Genomic DNA, 13,192 nt, shown 5'->3' with positions numbered 1-13,192 from the left:
TTGAGCATAAATGATCTTTATATGGCAGATTTGCAATATTCAAATTATCAGCAAAATTAGGCAGTTAAAAACACCTTAAAATAGTTTAGAGATAAGGGTAAGAAATAGCCTACAACAAGGTTTTTATACTGGTTCGTTTTGTGGTCCACTGCAAAACTACATCCAGTCATCCTCTTCTAATCTCGGGAGATTTTCTTCACTAAAATTGAAGCCAATGTATATTACATACACACTTCCAATTACAAGACCTTGAACGCTACCTTCTTGAATTCCTAGAACCCCCACCTTGGTTTGACCTTACCAATCGCCTAGGAAAACCTTTCCTACGATCCAGCCCCAGCCAAGAGTATGTTCTAAACTCAAGACCTCCAAGTCTTGGTGAAGACTCTTTGTAGGTCGTTGGTGGTACGACACCAAGAGACGACTTTCCTTGTTACAAAAAATACACAAAAAATAGAGTAATGTGCAGCACTAAATGGCTCACATATTACAATCAAGAACAAGCTATAAACCCTATACAAATCTCACAAATTATCAAGAATATGTATAAGATCATAATCATGAAGATCATGTAATTTCTACCCTAAGAAATTTCTAAAAGAAACTGAAAGAATCATGCAAGATAAGATAGAATGATGAACACATTTAATCACATGCAATGGATGACATTTTAATCCCTAAGCATTATACTATCTCTAACTATTCTCACATGCAATTCTCTCTACCTGTATGACATATAATAAACACGAAAATATGCAACATAGCAATTCAAAAAATGAATGAATGAATGATTATGAAATCTGTTAAAAACACAATTTATATAGAAAAGTTGTCAGACACCCAGTTAATCGATTAAGTTCCATGTTAATAGATTAACGGGCTGTTTGAGAATAACTGAATTCTGTTTTTCAGTTATCTATTGAAACTGATTAAAACTGTTTTCATGTTAATCGATTAAAGCCTTGCTTAATCGATTAACTAGCATATTTTCACTGAAGAGATTAAATGGTAAACTACATATATGTTATGCTTATCAACTACACATGTTTTACCATTATGTTATGCCTAAAATGTAAAAATAACATGTATGATTAATGCATGAACATATAATAATCTGGATGGCATATGTCATGTAAATGATATGATATTTTTTTAGGACTTGTGAGATTTGCATCTAGGTTTACCTAACCTAGACTAAAAAACTAAGACACATATCTAAGACTCTAGTTTAGACATGAAGCTCTTGAATCTTTGGCATGTTGATTTATTGAGTTATCTTTAAGCTTTCACTAATTCCTTTGTCTTCATCAAAACATATGCAAGCTAAGTGCTCTATCTTGACACGTTGCAGTTTCAATCTCTCCCTTTTGATGATGACAAACTCAACAACAAACTTTGTTTTTTGATGCATAGTTTGAAGATGGTCATAGAATGCATGGTTGTTGATTTCAAAGTGAAAGCGCATAGCTAGACAACGGAAGCTGAATATTATTTACAACCTGAATATGTCAAACAAAAAAACAACCTTTCTCCCCCTTTTGACATTATCAGAAAGATAAACTATACGAATTTTGGTCAAAATTAAGAAGAGATATGTAGTGAACTCAAACTGTAATTAATCAATTAATGTTGGGTATGTCATTAATCAACCAGTTTATGAAAAAATTGAACACATGCACATATTGATTAGCATTTAATCGATTAAGACAATTGGTTAATCGATTAAATCAATAGAATACAAAAATTTGACAGATTTAATGGCATGGAAGGTTTTACAAGAACTAATTAAGCATGGAATGATCAAGCATTTATATTATAGCATTCAAACAGCAGGCTCAATCAAACATAAAAGACACATATAACCAAACATGATCAAGAACCATTAAATATGTAATCATACTATATTTGACATAGATAGGAATGTTATGTAAGCAAATTGAAACCAAAATAGTAAAGATTTAAGTTCAAATGGCATGCCTATCAAGTCATAGTAGTGCAGCAAAAGTAGATGGTTAGAGTTACAATCTAGAAAGCATAGAGAAAATATGTCTCAAAATTACAAAGCAGCATCAATCCTGAAAATTAGCCATATAGAAGAACTAAGCCTAAGGCAATCCTATGGTCTAAGGTCTTCTAATCTAGGGATGCGGAGGAAGATCTATGTCATCAGGAACGGTCATACTACTATCACACTTGATGAGGAATCTCAGCTTCTCAAATTCTGCACAAAATCTCTCATTTTGTGCCTCAATAGTGTTTTGAACAAAGCGCCTCATAGCCTGATAGTGGTTATCAATGTAGGCAACCTGACGTTCCTCAAAATGCTCCAAGTTTAAATGGTAGGAGTCTTTCAGAGACTGAAAATGTAGATCCATTCTATCATTCAACCTTTGCTCCATTTCATCCAGTTGAGCTAATCCAAAGGATGGTTCATGCGGTGCGTTTCCAGTTGGCTCCCTCCGAGTTCCTGCATTAGGCTGATCTGGTCAAGCCTCATCTTCATCATCAAATACATACACATTTGCGGTAGTGTAATCCTCTTGGTATTTCCAAGTACTTCCATACTTGTAGATACCCATCCTTTGGATTAAGCTTTCACCAACAAGGTGATCTTTATCAGAAGTCCTTGTAATGATGGTGTCAGATATGTCAATATGTAGATAATCAATGATACTTGAGATAAATATACTATAGGGTCAAAACTTGGATTGTGAGGTAGAGACATTATACATGACCTTCAGGATCTCTCCAGGCCAATGAATCATAATATTTTCCTTCACATCATACATGAATTTCAAATCATTCATAGTAGGTTCTGTGTGATTTGTGTTCCTCTGAATCAAAATGTACGCAATCAGATAGTGAAGCAATTTATTCTCTATAGATAATGAATCAACTTTTATCAGTTCTCCCTGGATATACAGATGGGGACCACTCAGACATGATTTGTAAACCTCAGCAGCATCGAAGTCCTTCAGCCATTCACAATCACCTAGGCTAACACTATTAGTGGATAAGCCACCCACATTCATAAAATATCACTATTCAACTCAAATAAATTTCCAGAAATCATAGACCAATACTTATCGTCCTTATATCGAAAGTTGGCATGAAATTCTCTAATCATCATGGGGTACATATTTCCCGTTAATTCCATAAATATCACATCTCTCTGAGCTTGCATACCTTGCGGAAACTCAAAATCTTGTTTGGCCATCCAGGTTAGATCAACATACCTAATGTAAATGGGTTTCCTTCCCTGAAATTTTGACAACCGAGTCTCCTGAAAAATGAGAGAGTAGTAGGGATCTCCTCAGTCTTGCCTCACATTCGGATTTGAAGATGAAGCTGTAGGAGGCTTATGAATGTGATGAGCAGTTGTCTTGAACCTCTTCGAACAGCCTCTTTCCATTTTAAAGTGAAAATTGTGAGTGAAATTAGAGGAAAAGAAGGTTAAGGGAGGGAACCTAAGCTTAGGGTTTGGAATTGGGAATGGGATTCCTTGGAAGATTTGAGAGAAAGATGGGATGAATTGTGGTGCAATAAGGGTATAAGTGAGGTTTAATTCTTCTTTAAGCTAAGAAATCAAATTTTTCTGTTTGCTTTTGAGATTTTTAGAGAAAAGGGGGAAGAGAGGCTCTGTAAAAATGATAAAAACGCTACTGATTCTAATTTATCTGCTACCGTTAATCGATTCAGAGCTGTATTTAATCGATTAATCATAGTTAAAATTCCAGTTATTTTCAAAGAAATGAGCCCATGTAATCAATTAAAGTCGAACATTAATCTATTAACTATTTTGAAAAATAAAATGTTTGCTACTGGAACTCATTTTAATCGATTAAGAAATATGGTTCATCGATTAACTGGCATCAGATTTCTAGAATCAAGAGGTTTTTGGATTTTAAAAGCATGCATAGAGTTCTAACATATATCAAGCAATTTTTACTCAAACACATACATTTACAGCTTATCATACAAGATCAGGAGTCATAATAGGAATATAAGGCATTCACAACAAATATACATTTTGAAGCATATAGGACATTAATCATGCGAAGCACATAATAAAGTTTTGGACGATTTTAATCAAGCTAATTTTCATCAAGGATTCCAAGTTCTCTTCGAAGAACATAGAAAGTATCTCGTGAGAGGGGCTTGGTGAAAATATTAGCCAATTGCTTAGTAGTTTCAACAAATTCAAGCACACAATCGCCTTTTTGTACTTGGTCACGCAATAAATGATGCCTAATTTCTATATGCTTGGTTCTAGAATGCAAAATGGGATTCATGGATAGGTTTATGACACTTGTATTATCACATTTTATAGGAATATTTTCTAGGTTAAGCACAAAGTCCTTATGTTGCTGCTTCATCTAAAGGATTTGAGCGCAACACACACCGGTGGCAATGTATTCCGCTTCGGCGGTGGATAAAGAAACACATGCCTGATTTTTACTGGGCCATGCAACTAAGGAAATGCCTAGTAAGTGATAAGTCCCACTAGTGTATTTCCGATCCAACTTATATCCCTCAAAATCGGAATTGGAATACCCTACCAAGGATAATGAGACATCCCTAGGATACCTTAATCCCATATTAGTTGTTCCTTTTAAATATCTCATGATGCGTTTAACAGTAGTATAATTTGAATCTTTAGGAAATGCTTGAAATCTAGCACACACACAAACACTAAACATAATATCGGGGCGACTCGCAATTAAGTATAATAATGAGCCGATAATCCCACGATACTTGGTTACCTCGATTGTTTTTCCCTTTTCATCTTTGACTAGATAGCAAGCGGGCGCCATAGATGTTCAAGCTTCTTTACACTTTTGCATGTCGAACTTCTTCAGTAACTCCTTGTAGTATTTCGATTGATGAATGAAGATGCCACTTTCCATATGTTTGATTTGTAGCCCAAGAAAGAAGGTCAGCTCACCCTACATCATCTCAGAAAATTCTTTACAAAGAATGTCATTAGTAGATCCGAATATTATATCATCAACATATATTTGAACTAATAATACATGACTATCTAATCTACGAATAAAGAAGGTAGTATCAACCATACCCCTCACGGTTGAAAGTGCGAAGTGTCAAGGATCACACAAGCAATGTTTTGCCGATGTTTTGATGAAGACAAGGAGTTAGTAAAAGCTTGAAGATGTCTCAACAATCAACATGCCTAGAACTCAATGGTCATATCTAGACTAGGTTATATCAATAGAGTTATATTTCTAAATATTCTAGGATGTGTGACTGAATTAGTGAGTGTATGTTAGGTAAACCTAGATGCAAGTCTCACAAGCCATTAATATTGACATATCATATTCATGAGGCATATCATCTAGTTTATTATGTGTTCATGCATTAATCATACATGTTATATGTGCATATTAGGCATAACATAATTGCTAAAACATGTATAAGTGTCAAGCATAACATATAAGTAGTTTACCATTTAATCATGTATTAAAATATGTTGGTTAATCGATTAACATGGAGTCTAAATTGATTAATGTGTTTGTTTTCTGTTTTAACTGTTTTCTGTTTTAACTGCGTAACTGAAAAAACGGTTTGTGGAGCCAAATTCGTTATGTATAAATATTGGTAAATTGCATAAATGTGGAGTATGGCATATCCTTGTTAGAAACTATTAGAGAACATATTGTTTACGTGATTTACTGCATTATAGGCAGAAGAGAGATGCATGTGTGAGAAAGAGAGATTAATATGCTTAGTTGATATTGTTCATGATGTATTGCTCGTGGTTTTAATGTGCTAAATCTCATTCATTCTTTCTTACATGTTCGTGCATTTTGTTTAGAGATTTTCGAGAAAGATTCTGAATTATCTATTTTGTATTAACTTGCATACATTCATGATGGCTTGTGTTACTTGAGTGAGGGTTAATCATTAAGTTTTCATTATTGTAAAATTCGAGTATTAAGTACTCATTCATAACTCAAAGAGTTGTAATTCAACGATTAGGAAAATTCTAGCTGCGGTTAGGTAAAGTGTTCTTCACAAAGACGAAGTTCTTTATCCTATCTTGGGATAAAGAGCGATACCCTCGCTGGGGCCGAATCGCGGTAAGAAAGGTTTTCTTGGGAGTCGGTTTTGGGAAAGGTCAAACCAAGGGTGACGAAGTTCTTTGGGTTCCAAGAAAGGAGCGTTTGAGTCTTGTAATTGAATTGGTGTATGTAACGATACATTGTGTTCTTTAGTGAAGAGGAAAATCTCCCAAGATCAGAAGGGGAGTCCTGGATGTAGTTTGCAAGTGGACTGCAAACGAACCAAGATAAAAATCCTATTATGCAAGTTGTTCTCTCTCAATCTCTTTTATAATTCAAGCTATTTTAATTCGTGTATTAAGTTGATGTTTTGCATACTGCTACTGTGCCATATCCTTGTTAATTGTGCATAAAAATATCTGATGTATCTCTGCTTGTTTTTTGGTAACTTGTTGTGCAAGAAGCCAATTTGCCAATTCTATTTTTGATACGTTTTAATCAATTAAGTCCACTGGTTAATTGATTACCTGGGCTATTTTCCATAACCGGGTTTTTGGTGCGAGAAGCGGTAATTGATAACCACTATACCTATTCAATTCTCTCCCCCCTACTAGGTGTGTCTAGACCACTAATACCTAACAAGTGGTATCAAAGCTAGTACGCTGTGCTAGCTCAACCGTATACACATGATCCTAAGGGAATTAAATGGGTTCCACCAACCCCTTTGGTGGTGATGGCGCATCCATTAACCGCCCTCCCGTATTCAATGGCGAGAGATATGCCTACTGGAAAGTCCGGATGAAAATTATTATTGAGGCCAATGATTCGGATATTTGGGAATCTGTAATCAATGGGTCCTTCATCCCACTACACTTAGTGGATAACAAACCGAAAGAAAAACCTAAAAGTTTGTGGACCGATGCGGAGCGCAAAAAGGTTTAGTACAACCTACGCGCTAAGAATATAATCACATCGGCCCTATCATATGACGAATTCTTTCAGGTATCTCAATGTCAAAGTTCCCAGGAGATGTGGGACACTTTACAAGTGACTGACGAGGGTACTAGCGAGGTTAAGTGCGCTAGATTAAATGTGCTTACGTATGAGTACGAGTTATTTCGCATGCTTCCTAATGAATCTATATGTAATATGCAAAAACATTTTACTCATGTTGTAAATCATTTGGTCGCCCTTGATTTACTAATGCTGATTTGTCTAACAAAGTTTTGCGTTGTCTTGATAGGAAATGGCAACCAAAGGTAAACGCGATAACGGAGTCAAAGAAATTAGACAGCATGCCATTAGCTACTCTGTTTGGGAAACTCCAAGAACATGAAATGGAGCTAGGGCACTTGACACTGAATAAAGAGTCAGACAAGAATGGAATCACACTCAAGGCTACAAGATTTCAAGAAGATCAAGAAAGTGAGGATTCCAGTTCAGATTCTGATTCCGATGAAGACTTGACTCTCTTATTTGAAAAATTCAAGAAGTATCTCCTGAAGATAGGAGGGACCAAGAATCTCAAGAAAGAAGCCAAGAACTCGACCAAGAAAAGCAAGATTCCCAAAGAAGGCTTCACTTGCTATGAGTGTGGAAAATCGGGCCACATGAAGCATTAGTGCCGGAGCTACCTTAAGAAAGTCGATAACAAGAAGAACAACTCTCAAATGTCCAAGTCTAAAGGAGCATACATTCTGTGGGACTATTCTGAGAAAGATTCGACTTCAAGCTAATCCGATGAGGAGAAAAATACAAAGGTATGCCTTATGGCACAAGTGCATGGGAAGTGCACATCTAGTGATGTAGATGATTCTATTGAGGTACATTCATATACTTCATCATACTATGATGACTCTCCTCCATACAATGAATTATATGCAGCTTATGTCGAAATGTATGAGGAAATAAATAAAATTGTTAATGTAAATATAGATAGAAAAAGAGTTATCTCCTTGCATGAAAAGCAAATAATTGAAATGGAAAAGGAATTAGATGAGCTTAAACTTGAAAATGAAACTCTTGATCTTATCTATGCATGTGCCTCATGTGATTGCTCTACTTCTAAATTATGTCAACCCTCTATATGTGATACTTGTGAGAAATTAAATGCTGAAAATTCAGTTTTGAAACAAAAACTTTCAAAGCTCACATATAGTCAAGAAAACCTTAATACATTGCTTGCTAATACAAGAAACATTGTTCACCGATCTGGAATTCAATATAAACCTGAACCTAAGAAAAGACCATGTAGAAATCTAGTAGTTCGTATGCATAAGAAGTCAAATAATAACGTGCCTACTTCTTTCTATTGTGGTACACATGGTCAAACATGTACTATATGCTTTATTAGAAAATTTGGTGTGCCAAGTGGCAAATATGTTTTGGTAAAGAAGGGGCAAGATCCCATAGTTACTAACAAAAAGGGACCCAAAATAACTTGGGTACCCGAAAGAGACAAGTGAATTGTGTTTGTAGGTGTGCCAAAGGACATTTGAGCATAAAGGGTTAAAGCAACAAAAGATGTTCTAGGCACAAGGTTGGTGAGTAGATCAAGGTTATCAAGGAGTAACGTTATTGAGAAAGGTTGTTAAATGAGCTTCCGTATTATGCTACCTACCAAGAGTACTTCTCTAAATAATAAAGGGGGGAAAGATAAAGAGAAGAACAATGAAAGGGGGAGCATCGCACTTTGAATGTCAAATACACAACATTGATCATATCATCAAGCTTTTCATCAAACAAGTGGTAACCTTGACCTATCACCAAAGGGTAAGTAAGGTAAGCCTATTAACAAGATTACAAAATTAATTCTTGATATTGAGTACACTTGAACTAAAAAGTATATGTTACTGTTATACTCAATTCATAACATGTCATATCATAGTAAGTGCCATGTCTAGGTAAGCTCAAACCTATGCTTAAAACTTTCAAATTTCTATCATTAATTAATTAACCCTCAATATAATCGATTAAATGAGTTCCAGTAGCTAAAGCTTATCGAAATAAATCATTTTAATCGATTAAATATTTTGCTAATCGATTACCTGGGCTCAATTTTTTTTAGAAATACAATTTTTTTGTTTTGTGGCTTACGTTTATATTTTTGAGTCAAGTACATTTCAAGGTTATGGTTGTACCTTCTTTTAGTATTTTGTAACTATGTTCAACTTTGCTAATTATGTTAAATGGAATTTTTTTTGGGAGAATCTTGAACATGTCTTAATTGTGATTTATAATTGAATGATTGAAATATGCTTTAAAATGAAAATACCCAACAAGTTCTAACAAGTGGTGCTATCAAGTGATATACATATATGTTTAATCATTCCATGCTTCAACTGTTTACATAATGAATGATTGAAATATGCTTTAAAATGAAAATACCCAACAAGTTCTAACAAGTGGTGCTAACAAGTGGCATACATATATGTTCAATCATTCCATGCCTAATCTGTTTACATAATGGATTTGTCATGCAAAATCTGTCTATATTCAGTTTTAGAGTCAGAAATCAGTGCATGTGTTTAAGCTTCTCAAACTGGTTATTGATTATGCTAATAATTAATCTATCAATTACAGTTTTTCAAAATAAATTGCTATATCTCTTCATACTTTGACTATGTTAATTAGTTGTTCTTTTGATAATGTCAAAAGGGGGAGAAATGTTGGTTGTTGTGTTTGATGTATTTCACAGGTTGTAAAATAGCTTCCGTAGTAATCATTGCTTAACTAAGGGGAGAGCAAGCGCTTCCACTTTGAATTCACAACCGCTATGAAAATATACAACATCGTCAAGCTATTTCATCAAATTTGATGTGGTGTTTGTCATTATCACAAAGGGGGAGATTGAAAGTGCAAAGTTTCAAGGATCACACAAGCAATGTTTTCCCAATGTTTTGATGAAGACAAGGAGTTAGTAAAAGCTTGAAGATTTCTCAACAATCAACATGCCTAGGACTCAAAGGTCATATCTAGACTAGGTTATATCAATAGAGTTATATTTCTAAATATTCTAGGATGTGTGCCTTAGTTAGTGAGTCTAGGTTAGGTAAACCTAGATTCAAGTCTCACAAATCATTAATATTGACATATCATATTCACGAGGCATATCATCTACTTTATTATTTTTTCATGCATATATCGTACATGTTATATGTGCATATTAGGCATAACATAATTGCTAAAACATGTATAAGTGTCAAGCATATCATATAAGTAGTTTACCGTTTAATCATGTATTAAAATATGTTGGTTAATCAATTAACGTGGAGTCTTAATCGATTAACATGTCTGTTTTATGTGTTAATTGTTTTTTGTTTTAACTGCGTAACTGAAAAACGGTTTGTGGAGCCAAATTTGTTTTGAATAAATTCTGGTAAATTGTAGAAACATGGAGTATGGCATATCATTGTTAGAAACTATTAGAGATCATATTATTTACGTGATTTACTGCATTATAGGCATAAGAGAGATGCATGTGTGAGAAAGAGAGACTAACATGCTTAGTTGATATTGTTCATGATGTATTGCATGTGGATTTAATGTGCTAAATCTCATTCATTCTTTCTTTCATGTTCGTGCATGCTGTTTAGAGATTTTCGAGAAAGATTCTGCATTATCTGTTTTCTATTAACTCGCATACATTCACGATGGCTTGTGTTACTTGAGTGTGGGTTAATCATTGAGTTTTCATTATTTTAAAATCCGAGAATTAAGTACTCATTCATAACTCAAAGCGTTGTAATTCAAGGACTAGGAAAATCCTAACTGATGTTAGGTAAGGTGTTCTTAAAAATACTTGGAGGTCTTAGGATAAAGAGCGATTACCTTGGTTGGGGCCGAATCACGGTAAGAAAGGTTTTCTTGGGAGGCGGTTTTGGGAAAGGTCAAACAAAGGGTGACGAAGTTCTTTGGGTTCCAAGAAAGGAGCGTTTCAGTCTTGTAATTGAATTGGTGTATGTAATGATACATTGTGTTCTTTAGTGAAGAGGAAAATCTCTCAAGATTAGAAGGGGGGCCTAGATGTAGTTTGCAAGTAGACCGCAAATGAACCAGGATAAAAATCCTATTGTGAAAGTTGTTCTCTCAATCTCTTTTATAATTCAAGCTGTTTTAATTCGTGTATTAAGCTGATATTTTGCATACTGCTACTATGCCATATCCTTGTTAATTGTGCATAGAAATATATGTTGTATCTCTACTTGTTTGTTAGTAGCCTGCTGTGTAAGAAGCCAATCTGCCAATTCTGTTTCTGATACATTTTATTTGATTAAGTCCACTAGTTAATCGATTACCTGGGCTGTTTTCTAGAACAGGGTTTTTGGTTCGAGAAGCGGTAATTGATAACCGCTACACCTATTCAACCCCTCCTTCTAGGTGTTTCTAGACCACCGATACCTAACAATGAACCCTTTTTCCAAGAGGAAAGTGCTTAATCTATCATACCAAGCTGTGGGAGCTTGTTTCAGGCCATAAAGGGCCTTTTTGAGCCTATATACATGGTTCAGATATTTAAAATTTTCAAAGCCGGGAGGTTGATCTGGGAAACTAGGAATGTTATCTGGGAAAATTTCGGAGATATCCCTAACCACATGTAAGTACTGAATCTCTCCTCCACCTTTCTTCTCCAATGATGCCAAAAACATAAATACTTGAGCTTCATCCTTCAAGAGTTTCTTCATTTGGTTGGTAGTGGTGCTTTTGGATTCATAACATGATTAAATAAGGTTCTTAGGACCACTAAAGATTACTGTTTTGTTAAAGCAGTTTAGAAGAACATGGTTGTTTGACAGTCAATCCATCCCTATGATGATATCTAATTGGGATAAGGGTAGACATATCAGGTCTACTGCAAAGGTTTGTTCACCTAAAGTTATAGTACATTCAGAGCACATAGTTGACACTATGACAAGTTCATTAATGGGCATGCATACAATAGGTATGAAAGAATGGGTCGCACCCGAATCAAATAGCACAGATAAGGAGGTCACATTAATACGACACATACCTTGTATGAGGTCCTCATTGCCCTCAATCTCAGCTCTACTCGTGGTGAACACACTTCCTTTAGCCTTAGGTCTTGCCGCTTGAACAATATTCACTTCTTCCCTTTTTAGTTTAGGGCACATCAGCTTGATGTGTCCAGGATGATTGTAGTGATAGCATACGGGGTAGTTGACACTGAAGTGCTTCCCCTTGCACTTCGAATAACAGGGTGGCGTGTTGTTGTTAGATTTCCCAATCAGTAAACTCATTTTGTTGTCGTTATTGTTGTTATTGTAGTTGTTGTTACTGTTGTTTCCTTGTCGAAAGCCTTTGTTGCTGTAAGGCTTGAAACTTCTCTGTTGATTCCCTGATGATGAAGCATAGGGTTTCTGGTTGCCGTTGAAGGGATTTCCCCTTCCATGTACTTGCCCAAAATTCCTTTGGGGACCATAGTAATTTCTGGGTGGTACGACACTTTTCAGCGCCGCATTCCTTGCCTTCACGCTTTCCTCATAAAGCTGACACTAGTTAACTAGAGTTGCAAAATCTGGTATCTGTTGATATACAAACATCACCTTCAAGCCATGTCTGAGTCCATCCTCAAACTTGGCACATTTGGACCTTTCGTTCCCCACTTGATTGTAGTTTGAGGCATACCTCACCAAATCTTCAGACTTGGCAGCATACTCCGCAACTGTCATGCTTCCCTACTACAATCGCAGGAACTCCATCTTTTTCTTGGTCCTCATATCCATAGGAAAGTACTTCTGCGGAAATCTATCCTTGAAGGTTGTCTAGTTGACAAGTTGTTGTTCATGCTCCATCTGACGTCTGGCAAATTCCCACCAGTTCTCAGCTTCCTTAGTAAGCATATAGACCACATAGGTGACCTTCTACTCCTCAGTGCACATAATAGCCCGAACAATCCTTTCCAACTCCTAGGTCTAGTCATTTGCAACATCTGGTGCAAAACCTCCTTCGAACTTTGGGGGTTGACGATGACAGAATTCGTCCATGCCCGTATATTGAGCCGATCCTTGGTTGGGTTGGGATTGGGGTTGATTCAGCAGATGCAAATTTGCATTCACATTCTGAATCACTGGAGTCATTGCAGGCATGATGTCTAGGTTAGTAAATCTACGTCTAGCGATCTTAAATATATGAACATTAGACGTGTAGGAGAT

This window comes from Lupinus angustifolius, unplaced genomic scaffold (assembly GCF_001865875.1).
Source record: "Lupinus angustifolius cultivar Tanjil unplaced genomic scaffold, LupAngTanjil_v1.0 Scaffold_253, whole genome shotgun sequence".
Classification (NCBI taxonomy): domain Eukaryota; kingdom Viridiplantae; phylum Streptophyta; class Magnoliopsida; order Fabales; family Fabaceae; genus Lupinus; species Lupinus angustifolius.
Note: the sequence above shows the minus strand (reverse complement) of the source record.